The sequence below is a fragment of the Myotis lucifugus genome, unplaced genomic scaffold (assembly GCF_000147115.1).
Source record: "Myotis lucifugus unplaced genomic scaffold, Myoluc2.0 scaffold_413, whole genome shotgun sequence".
Taxonomy (NCBI): Eukaryota; Metazoa; Chordata; class Mammalia; order Chiroptera; family Vespertilionidae; genus Myotis; species Myotis lucifugus.
This window is the reverse complement of record NW_005871461.1, coordinates 653,584-664,710: the sequence shown is the minus strand read 5'-3', so window position 1 is coordinate 664,710 and position 11,127 is coordinate 653,584.

The window sequence follows — 11,127 nt, the reverse complement described above, 5'->3', positions numbered from 1 at the left end:
CCCGGGTTCGATTCCGGTCTAGGGCATGTACCTTGGTTGCAGGCTCCTCCCCGGCCCAGGCCCTGGTCAGGGCACATTCAGGAGGCAACCAATGATGTGTTTCTCTCACATCAATGTTTCTCTCTGTCTTTCCCTCTCTCTTCCACTCTCTAAAAATCAATGAAAAGTACCCTCGGGTGAGGATTAACCAAACAAACAAACAGAAAACAACCAAAAAACCCATGTCTATCTCCTTCCTGTTGCTCCCATCAGATGGACCAGGTGTGTCCTGATGGAACACGTAGAACAAGTCCCTTTGCCCTCCTGGCGTGGCCTCCACGTTGGAAGATGTGTGTGAGATGGTGTGACTCAGCCTCCATCCTCTGCCCTCACTCAGCCCAGCCCTCCCTCCAGCCCTTTGTCCACATTCTTCAGCCGAGCTCTGGAAGTGTCGGTGGGGGGGAGGGGACCGAGAGACGGAAAGCCTGTGGGTGCAGCAGGTGGCTCCACGGCAGGCATTCAGTCACTCATTGATGGACTGATTCTTCTCTTCTAAACCCCTACTGTGTGCCTGGCACCACCCTGGTCCTAGAGATGGAAAACTCGGGCGTGGGGAGGCAGGAACCTGTCAGAACTGACCTGTTAGTCCCAGGAGTGAGCACAGTCCGCTGGGTGGGCGTGGGCCGGCCCTTGGGTGGGGCCGTGATGTTATGGTGACTCGGGAGTGAAGAGTTGGCCTTCTCCACGGGGACAGGGGCAAAGGGGAGGGCACGTTGGTGCCGCGTGGGGGGCTACGTGCACAGGGACCAGTGTTGCTGTCCTCAGGGAAGAGGCAGGAGGTGGGACCAAACTGCCAGGGCCCTGGGCTCTGCAGCGGAGTCTGGCCTGCAGCCCCGTCAGATCCTCATGTTCTCAGAGGCTCTCAGGGCAGGGGAGGGGCATGGTCACTTTTGAAAACAAGTGAAAAAAACAGCCGAAACCGGTTTGGCTCGGTGGTTAGAGCGTCGGCCTGCGGACTGAAAGGTCCCAGGTTCGATTCTGGTCAAGGGCATGTACCTGGGTTGCGGGCACATCCCCGATGTGCAGGAGGCAGCTGATCGATGTTTCTCTCTCATCGATGTTTCTAACTCTCTATCCCTCTCCCTTCCTCTCTGTAAAAAATCAATAAAATATATTTAAAAAAAAAAAAACAAAAAACCATGCTGATCCCTGCATGCTTGAGCAGCAGCCTCCCTGTGGCCCTGAGGATGGCCCAGCCCATGTCCCTTCACCTTCACCTCCACCTTCACCTCCACCTTCACCTTCACCTTCACCTCCACCTCCACCTTCACCTTCACTTCACCTTCACCTTCACCTCCACCTCCACCTTCACTTCACCTTCACCTCCACCTCCACCTCCACCTTCACCTCCACCTCCACCTTCACCTTCACCTCCACCTCCACCTCCACCTTCACCTTCACTTCACCTTCACCTTCACCTCACCTCCACTTCCACCTTCACCTTCACTTCACCTTCACCTTCACCTCCACCTCCACCTTCACCTTCACCTCCACCTCCACCTCCACCTTCACCTTCACTTCACCTTCACCTTCACCTCCACCTCCACCTCCACCTCCACCTCCACCTCCACCTCCACCTTCACCTTCACCTTCACCTTCACCTTCACTTCACCTTCACCTTCACCTCCACCTTCACCTCTCTGGAATCCAGGACACTTGAAATCCCAGCGCTTCTTCCTAAGTCTGCAGCAGACTAATTTTGTGGCAAAAATGTGACCTGAATTGATGTGAAACTAATTATGGTCTTTAAAAATATCTCACCTTTCTCTATGGAAATACGATGTGTTTGATTTTGGGATGCTGCCCAGAACCCTGTGAGGGTGTCACCGTATACACACCATATACAGCACCACACAGTCCTTTGTAAAATCTGAAAAACCGAATTCCTAAACTCACTTGGCCCAAGGGCCCTGGCTACAGCCGGGTGCACCCAAGAAACACATTCAGAGACAGCCGGGTACCTGCCCGGGCCCAGTCGGGTGGCAGTGCCGAGATACCGGCCCGTGTCCCTGTCTCAGCGTGGGACAGAGTACAGACTGTGGCCTGGCCTCCTCACAGCCGTCGGGGTGGTGTGCACATAAGGACCAGGGTGTGGAGCGACCCGGCTGGCAGATGGGCCTCCGGGCAGAGGCCCTGACCGTGCTGCCTGCCTGCCTGCAGGCTGGGACAGAGGCAGACATGTTGGGAGCAGAGGGGAGCGTGCCAGCCGCCAGCTTTTCCCATGGCGTGCAGCCCTGCTCTTCAAACTTGGCTCACACACCCCTACCAGTGAACAAACTTATACTGAGGTGCCTGTAACTGTCTGCATGTATTACGTTACTGTTACATTGTGTGCGTAATAAAACCTACCCCAAAAATAGAAACCAAAGGATGAGCTGAAGATGAAATCATTAAAAACATTTTAAGTGATTTTGTTGGTGGTACAAAAAGCCTTCTGTCTTCATGTGCTTGATTATTTTTGGAAATTGTGCTTTCATGCTCTGCGAGAGCAGTTGGCAGGTCTGGCTCTTACGTTCATTTGGGTTAGAGACTTGGTTTTAATGGCTGCCCACCCTGGGAAAGATCCCCGCCCGGGACACGCAGCCGCACACAGGAAACGCATCACTGGCTTGCTTTCTAAATCGGGTTACTCATTTTTCCATCCTGTCCACCGCGTGTGCAGAGGATTTGTGGAAATTTGGCTGGTACATTTCCATCCTCCCTGGTGCCAGATGTCTTTGTAAACTAAATGGAAGGTATTTTATTTTTATTTTAAAGTTCTTAACACAGGAGTGAGTCCCAAACCCACTCAAATGCTTTGGAAAGTTTTAAACAGATTAGAAAATTGTGTTAGGTAGGTTTATAGGACTTCAGATAGGAGAGTTTTTGTAATACTGTTTTTGGTAACAAAATCCTACTACAGTAGAAACATTTCTGAATAGCACTAGCCTAGGTTTCTTTCAAAGAGCAGTGCCTTTCTCATTCATTGTGATAAATTGTGATAACATATTAAACACGCTTAAAAGTATTTTGAAAACATCACTGAGAAGCACATCTCTGACAATCAATGGTTGTAGAAAGAAAAGGCAAATTCGGAGCAGTTTTTTTGTAAAAGAAAGCTGTGTTAAACTCATTTATTAGGTTTGACAAGTGTTTTTTTCATTGTTTTTCGATAAGATAACCAGTCAGTCTCTGATACAGACGATTTCCTGAGTTATTGCCCATCCCATCACAAGTTTTGTGGAAAACTCTGCTGTTCTACTGTCTGAAGTTTTTATTATGGAAATTTTCAAATGCACAAAAGTAGAGCAAATAGTATAATGAATTTCTGTCAGTCACGTCATTCAAAGTTAGCAACATTTGCAATCTTTTTTAAAAGATATATTTTTATTGACTTCAAAGAAGAAGGGGGGGGGAGAGAGAGAGAGAGAGAGAGAGAGAGAGAGAGAGAGAGAGATTGAAAGAAACATCAATGATGAGAGAGAATCATTGGTTGGCTGCCTCCTGCACATCCACACTGGGGATCGAGCCCGCAACCAGGGTATGTGCCCTGCATCTATCTTTCCCCTTTTATTTATTATTTATTTATTTATTTATTTAAATCTCTCCCCTTTTAAAGAGTAAATCCCAGACTTTGTGTTATTTTTCACCCTTAAATAGTTCAATATACATTTCTACTTTTAAAAACTATATGTATATAGTTTTTTAAAAAATATATGTTTTAGAGAGGAAGGAAGAGGGAGAGAGATATAGAAACATCTATGATGAGAGAGAACCACTGATCCTTCATGCCCCACACTGGGGATGGAGCCCACAACCCAGGCATGTGCTCTGACCAGGAGCCCTGACCAGGAATCGAACCATGACTTCCTTCTTCATAGGTTGACACTCAACCACTGAGCCATGCTGGCTGGGCAAAACTTTTTTTTAATAGTTTAATATATTTTAATAGCAAACTTACAGGAACAGCACAGAAGACAGACATTAAAAACATGTACTTGCATGTAGAACAACTCAGAAAAGTATAGTGAATGGATGGTATCTACTGTATGATAAAAATGCTACAAACACCATTTAGTTGCCATCAATAAGAAATTTATTTGTTTTTAAAAAATCCAAATGCTGGCATTGTCCAGAAAAATTAAACAGTTTTATTTTATATTATGAAGTTCAACTGCTGAAACTTGTTCACCGAAACATATGACTTGCATTTATATTTAAAAAATTCACACACAAATGAAAATGGAAAAACTGCCAATACCTGATTTCTGTCCCCTATTTTCAACTTGCAGTCATATCCTTAGGTACCTTTTGACCCCATGGGGGAAAAATACTTAACATTCAGAACTACCAAGAACAGGAAGAAGAGAAATTTTATTTTAAAAGAATGAAATGTTTCCATCATAGTGGATCTTAAGCACGTTCTCCAGGTACGCGGCGTGCTGGCTGGATGTCTTGGCATCGTTGTTACACGTTTGGCATGGATAGCACACAGGTTGGTGTCTTCAGAAAAGGCCAACCAGACAGGGCCCTGCCCCCTGCAAAGCACCATAGGCTGCTCCCTGGAAGCACAGTTCTGGTTTGAAGTCCTGAGCAATTTCTCGCACCAGACGCTGGGAGGGAAGTTTGCGAATCAGAAGTTCAATGGACTGATAACCTCTAATTTCACAAAGTGCCATGGTGCCAGGCCTGTAACCATGAGGTTTCTTCACCCCTCCAGTAGAGGGCGCACTATCGTGAGTGGCTTCGGTAGCCAGTTGCTTCCTCGGTGCTTTACCACCGGTCCATTTGCGGACAGTCTGCTCCGTACGAGCCATGGCATAGAGGCCTCTTTACTTCCCCCCTTCTTCGCTGGAGCTTGGCGAGCCGAGCGGCACAGGCATTAGAGAGTGATGGTGGCTGCCAACCAATTCAGGCAAAACTTGTTTATTTTGAAATAGTAACTGTAGGCTCACACGAAGTTGCCAAAATAGTATGTAGAGTCCCACAAAAACCCTTCTTCCCCCACATGGTGACATAATTGCTGTAGGACAGTATCAAAACCAGGAAGTGGACATTAAGACAATACTAGTAACTAGTACTCCGTCGTCACTGTTTTTGCATGTGTGTGGTTCTGTCTGATTCTATCACCTGTAGCCGAGCCATCGCCACCATCAGGGTACAGAGACTCTCACCACCTGGAGCGAGCGCCTATGTTCCCTCTTTGTATCTGTGCGCCCCTTTGCTGTTCTCCGCCAGTTAGTCATCTGTTCTCCGTCTTTATAGGGTTGTCATTGTGAAGATGTTGCATAATGGGAACCAGGCAGTAGTGACCTTTGGGATGAGCTGTTTTCAGTCAACACCATGTCCTGAGCTCCGTCTGGATGGCTGCCTGTGTCAATAGGAGTTCCTCTTTGTTGCTGAGGGTACTCCATAGTCAGGGTGCACCAGTGTCCAACCTTGCACCTGTCCAAGGGCATTTGGGTTGCTTTTAGGTCTTGGCGATTGCAAGTATAGCTGCTGTGAACATTTGTGTACAGGTTTTTGTGTGAATCTAACTTTTCCTTTCCTGAGGATAAGTGCATGTTAGTTTTATAAGAAACTGATTTTCATAAGAAACTGTTTCCCAGTATTCCCACCAGCAATGGATATGAGCTCATTTCTCTATATCTGTGCCAGCATTTGGTGTTGTCATTGCTTTTTATTTATAAGGTGTAATGATAACTCATTGTGGTTTTAGTTTGCATTTCCCTAATGGCTAGGGATGTGAAACAGCTATTTATGTATTTACTAGAGGCCTGGTGCACAAAATTCATGCGGGGGGGGGGTCCCTCAGCCCAGCCTGTGCCCTCTCGCAGTCTGGGAGCCCTTGGGGAGGATGTCCGTCAGTTGGACATCCTTAGTGCTGCCGTGGAGGCAGGAGAGGCTCCCGCCACCACCACTGTGCTCGCCAGCCATGATCCTGGCTTCTGGCTGAGAGGCGCTCCCCCTTTGGGAGCGCACTGACCACCAGGGGGCAGCTCCTGCATTGAGCCTCTGTCCCCTGGGGGTCAGTGCACATCATAGTGACTGGTTTTGGTTTGGTCAATTTGCATATTACCCTTTTATTATATAGGAGAATTGACCATGTATCCTTTTTTTTTTTTTTAAGATTTTTTTATTGATTTCAGAGAGGAAGGAAGAGGGAGAGAGACAGAAACATCAATGATGAGAGAGAATCATTGATTGGCTGCCTCCTGCACTCCCCCCACTGGAGATCGAGTCTGCAACCCAGGCATGTGCCCTTGACTGGAATCAAACCTGGGACCCTTCAGTCTGCAGGCCAATGCTCTATCCACCGAGCCAAACCGGCTAGGGTGGCCATGTATCCTTCTTAAGTGAAATGTCTATTCATGTCTTTTGCCCATCTTCCCATTTGATGGATGCTTTTTTTGTTGTTGAGCTTTGACCATTCTTGCTCTATGCCAGATGCTAGTCATTTGTCAGATATGTGACTTGCAAATGTTTTCTCCCACTATGCTGCTTGTCTTTTCAATCTCTTACCTGAGTCACAGTGTAAGTTTTCACTTTTTGTGAAGTCCAGTTTTTCCATTTTTATGAGTCATGCTTTGGTGTCAAGACTAGAAACACTTTGCCTGGCCCTAGGTTTCAAAGATTTTTCTCCTATGTCTTCTACAAGTTTTATAGTCTTACATTTTTACATTTAAGTTCGTGGTCCATTGTGAATTAATTTTTGTATATGAGGTAAAGGTTTAGGTTAAGTTTAATTTTTTTTTGTCTCTAATGTCCAATTCTGCCAGTACTATTTGTTGAAAAAATTATTCTTCTTGTAAGGACTTATTTTTACACACCCACCCTGTTCATTATCACACCTGAGCAAACTGACAGGAATCCTGTATGTTGACTGTTTTGGGTCCTGTCTAAGCATCAGGACCCAGTAGGTCCATACATTGCATTTGGTTGTAACGTCTCTAGAGTCTCTTTTTCTGTAACAATCCCTCAACCACCTTTGTTGGTAAGACACTAACTTGTTGGAGAAACCAGGACATTTATCCTGCCAGCGGTTCTCAACCTGTGGGTCGCGAACAATGAAAATACATCTTGCATATCAGATATTTACATTACGATTCATAACAGTAGCAAAATTACAGTTATGAAGTAGCAACGAAAATAATTTTATGGTTGGGGGGTCACCACAACATGAGAACTGTATTAAAGGGTTGTGGCATTAGGAAGGTTGAGAACCACTGCCAGTGAGTGTAGACTGTACAGTGGTCTAGATTTGGCTGCTGCTTGCTCATGGAATCATTTAAAAAATATAGTTTTATTGATTTCAGAGAGGAAGGGAGAGGGAGAGAGAGATAGAAACATCAATGATGAGAGAGAATCATTGATTGGCTGCCTCCTGCACACCTCCTACTGGGGATCGAGCCCACAACCGGGAATTGAACTTGGGACCCTTCAGTCCGCAGGCCAACGCTCTAGCCACTGAGCCAAAACGGCCAGGGCAGTGGTTCTCACCCTTCTGGCCCTTTAAATACAGTTCCTCATGTTGTGACCCAACCATAAAATTATTTTCGTTGCTACTTCATAACTGTAATGTTGCTACTGTTATGAATCATCATGTAAATATCTGATATGCAGGATGGTCTTAGGCGACCCCTGTGAAAGGGTTGTTCGACCCCCAAAGGGGTCACGACCCACAGGTTGAGAACCGCTGGGCTAGGGCCTCATGGTGTCATTTAATCTGATCCGCTTCCTTCGGTATCTCCTGGTACTGGCGATTAGTTCTAGAGGCTTGTTTCAATCCCAGTTCACTTTTTGGGCAAGGGTCCTTCTTGGGAGGTGCTGTGTGCTTCCTGTGCAGGCAGTTAGGAGGCTTAAAACTCCCAGTGCCCCGTTTTAGTGACATTGATCTTGACTGTGGGTTTGCCTCTGCGGCCTGACCCATCCCTTATCAAATTCCCCATCAGCCTTTCACTAGTGGTTTTATCATCCACTGATGACCCAGGTCTCCATCCATTATTTGTCCTAGGAATTGCAAAATGGTCATTTTTTTATTTTTTTATTCTGTGTCCTTTCACTAAGGGGACTTATGTAACGTAGAACAACTCCCTTGTCAATTATGTAGTTGCCCTGAAATGTTATAGATGAAGACACTGAGGCTCCAGGCTGCCAGGTGGTGGAGGGTGGCGAGAATCCTGCGTGGGGACTGCAAAGCGGAGGCGAGGTTGTGCCACTTACAGACTCTGCCCCAAAGTCCCACCACTTCGCAGCCTTCCCTGACCCGCCCCCAGCTGTGGCCAAGGCAGTGATGCCACCTGCAGCTCTCTTCCTGCTGGGCACTCGCCTCTCCTGCCGGGCAGTGGGCCAGGCCTCCAGGTCGCCCCTGTCGTGTAGAGCAAGTGAATTCCTTGAAGCTGAGACTGGGTCTTCTTCCAGTGCTCAGCACTGTGTCCAGCGGCCTCAGGACATGTTTGTTGGAAAGATGATCCCAGCATCTCCCCTCAGGGCTCTCTGTCACATCCCTGGCGAAAGTTTCATATTTGGTCCATTAAGAAAATAGGGGACCTGCCAGAGCATGCGGGGTTCCGAGCTCCATCCTGTGCTTCTTTCCCACATCAGGGTGCATAGACTGCATTGGAAAAGGGGAGCCTTGGAGGCCCTTCTCTGAACCCCTTTTCCCAGGAGAGTGAAGGGGCTACCTAGCCAGCATCATCCGTGCCTTCCCAGGCCTGGGGCTGTGCCAGGCCAGTGTCCTGCTTCCTTGTGTGACCTGGGCAGGCAAGAGATCTTTCCCAGGTCGGTGCCTGTCCTGAGCATGAAAGGATGGGACCCCAGGGTCCATCCCCCCACCTCCCAACAGACGCACACTGCGAACATTTGGTGAGATCTGGCATGGTGTGCCATCCTGGGCCACCAAGCTGGGCCAGCTCTGGGAAACAGCCTCTGAGGAGCCACCATCGCCTGCCTCTCCTGGGGGCCAGGGGCCTGCGTCTGAGTCAGAATATGGCATCAGATGCCTGGCATGTGTGGCGTGGTGGATTGAGTGTTGTCTCATGCACCAAGAGGTCACTGATTCCATTCCCGGTCAAGGCACATGCCTGGGTTGTGGGCTCGATCCCCAGCAGGGGCGTGCAGGAGGCAGCCGATCTATGATTCTCTCTCATCCATGTTTCTGTCTCTCTCTCCTCCTCCCTTCCTCTCTCTAAGAATCAATAAAAACATATTTAAAAAAAGAAACTTATAAAAAAAACCCAATATTGCATCAAGTACTTCGGAGGGATATTATGAAAACCTTCAAATCATTTTGTGCTACCCCAGGAGACTGCAAAACCAAGTTCCACATGATTTTTCTCATCTCTCAGTTGGAGAAAATGTTACTTACTTCAAAGTTGCTGTGAGAAAAAACTAGATACTATGTTTGGGGAAATGATTTGTAAACCACAGGGCATGGCGCAACAACATGGCGGGCGTGGGTCAGGGCACAGAAGCCTCCCAGCGCCGCCGTGGCCACCCTTCCCGGAGAGGCCCTCCCCTTCCTGTGAGGACAGTGCCAGCTGCGGCAGGACAGGCGGGGCCCTGTCTGCAGGAGGCTCTGCCGTGGGGGGCAGCTCCTCTGGGCCTCCAGGCCGGTGGGAGACAGTGTGTCCGTAGGACCTGCGTTTGAGCCCTGGCTCTGATTCGGGGCGACTCCCCCTGAGTGGGTCTCTTCTTGTGAAGCGGGCGACCTACCCGAGGAAAGCGAGAGAACTCTGAGTGTTACTGTCACTCGGGGGTTAAGAGAGGCACTTGAGGGTGAGTGACAAAGCCCCAGGGAGAGGCTGGGCTGGAGCCTGCTGGTGTGCCCTCCTGTGGGCAGGGGCAGAGCCCAGAGTTGGCCTGGCTGGGGAGACGACACAGGGGCCTCTCAGCACTACCTTAGAGCAGAGCAGCCTCTGACACTCTCGCTCAGAAGGTGAGGACTTAGGCGTCTTTGTACCACCTCCTCCCATCCCCCTTCGATTCTCGTTTGTTCATTTAATTTGGGATGATAGGCAAAGATGATGATTTACAACCCAAGTCTCCTCTTTTTAAAAAAATTTTTTAAAATACATTTTTATTGATTTCAGAGAGGAAGGGAGAGGGAGAGAGATAGAAGCATCAATGATGAGAGAAACTCATTGATTGGCTGCCTCCTGCACGCCCCCTGTTGGGGATCGAGCAACCTGGACATGTGCCCTGACTGGGAATCAAACCACTGAGCAACACCAGCCAGGACCAAGTCTCCTTTTTAAAGAAATATTTCTGGCACTGGTTTTCAATTTTGCAATCATTCTTACAGGAACTATTCTTAGACTTGTCACTGTGTCTCTTTTTCAAAGCTTGTCACCAATCTTTATATAGACAATTCCATTTTTGAGTTTCTTTATATAGATGTCTTCTCCATTTTTGGTTTCTAATCTAGATATATCTCCTGGTCGGTGTGTTAGAAATCATTTATTTTTACAGGAAAATAGAAATGTAAAGGGCTCTCAGGGGGTGAAACTTACAGCTAAGAGCACACATGGTGTAGATGGTGGCAGAGGATGCTGGCGACATTGGAGAGAATGGGGGACAGAGCCGGGAAGCGTGGGGAGACATCAGCAGGTCAGGCAATGGGCCCGGGTGCACCCAGGAAGGCCCAAGGAAAGCTCCCGTTAGGCTCAGCTCTGGTGAGAATATCAGCTTAGCCTTGGAAATTGTGAGAGGTCAGATGGGCTGCCCTCAGGGTTTAGGCTGAGATTGCTGGGGTTTTGGGGTTTGGCCATTTTCTGGGTCAGACAGCAGTGGGGCCAGTGAACCTGTGGGACACAGGGCGGGTCGGTGGGCATCTGGGCCTGGCGCTCCAGCTAGGGCTCTTCCCAATGCCCACATTCTCCGAGTCGCATCCATTTCAGCAGGGGCCAGAGGGTCCTAGGAGGAGCTGGGCAGCTGGGCAGAGAGGCGTGCGCAGGCCTGCAGCCGGGGCAGGCTGCGGCACATCCGAGGGCAGTAGGAGGCCGTGACTGGAGTAGAGAATTAGGTGGGACTTGCAGGAGATGAGAAACAACCAGAGCCACGGAGGGCAGTCGTGTGGGCCACGGGAGGGACGCAGCTTCTGCTCCAAAG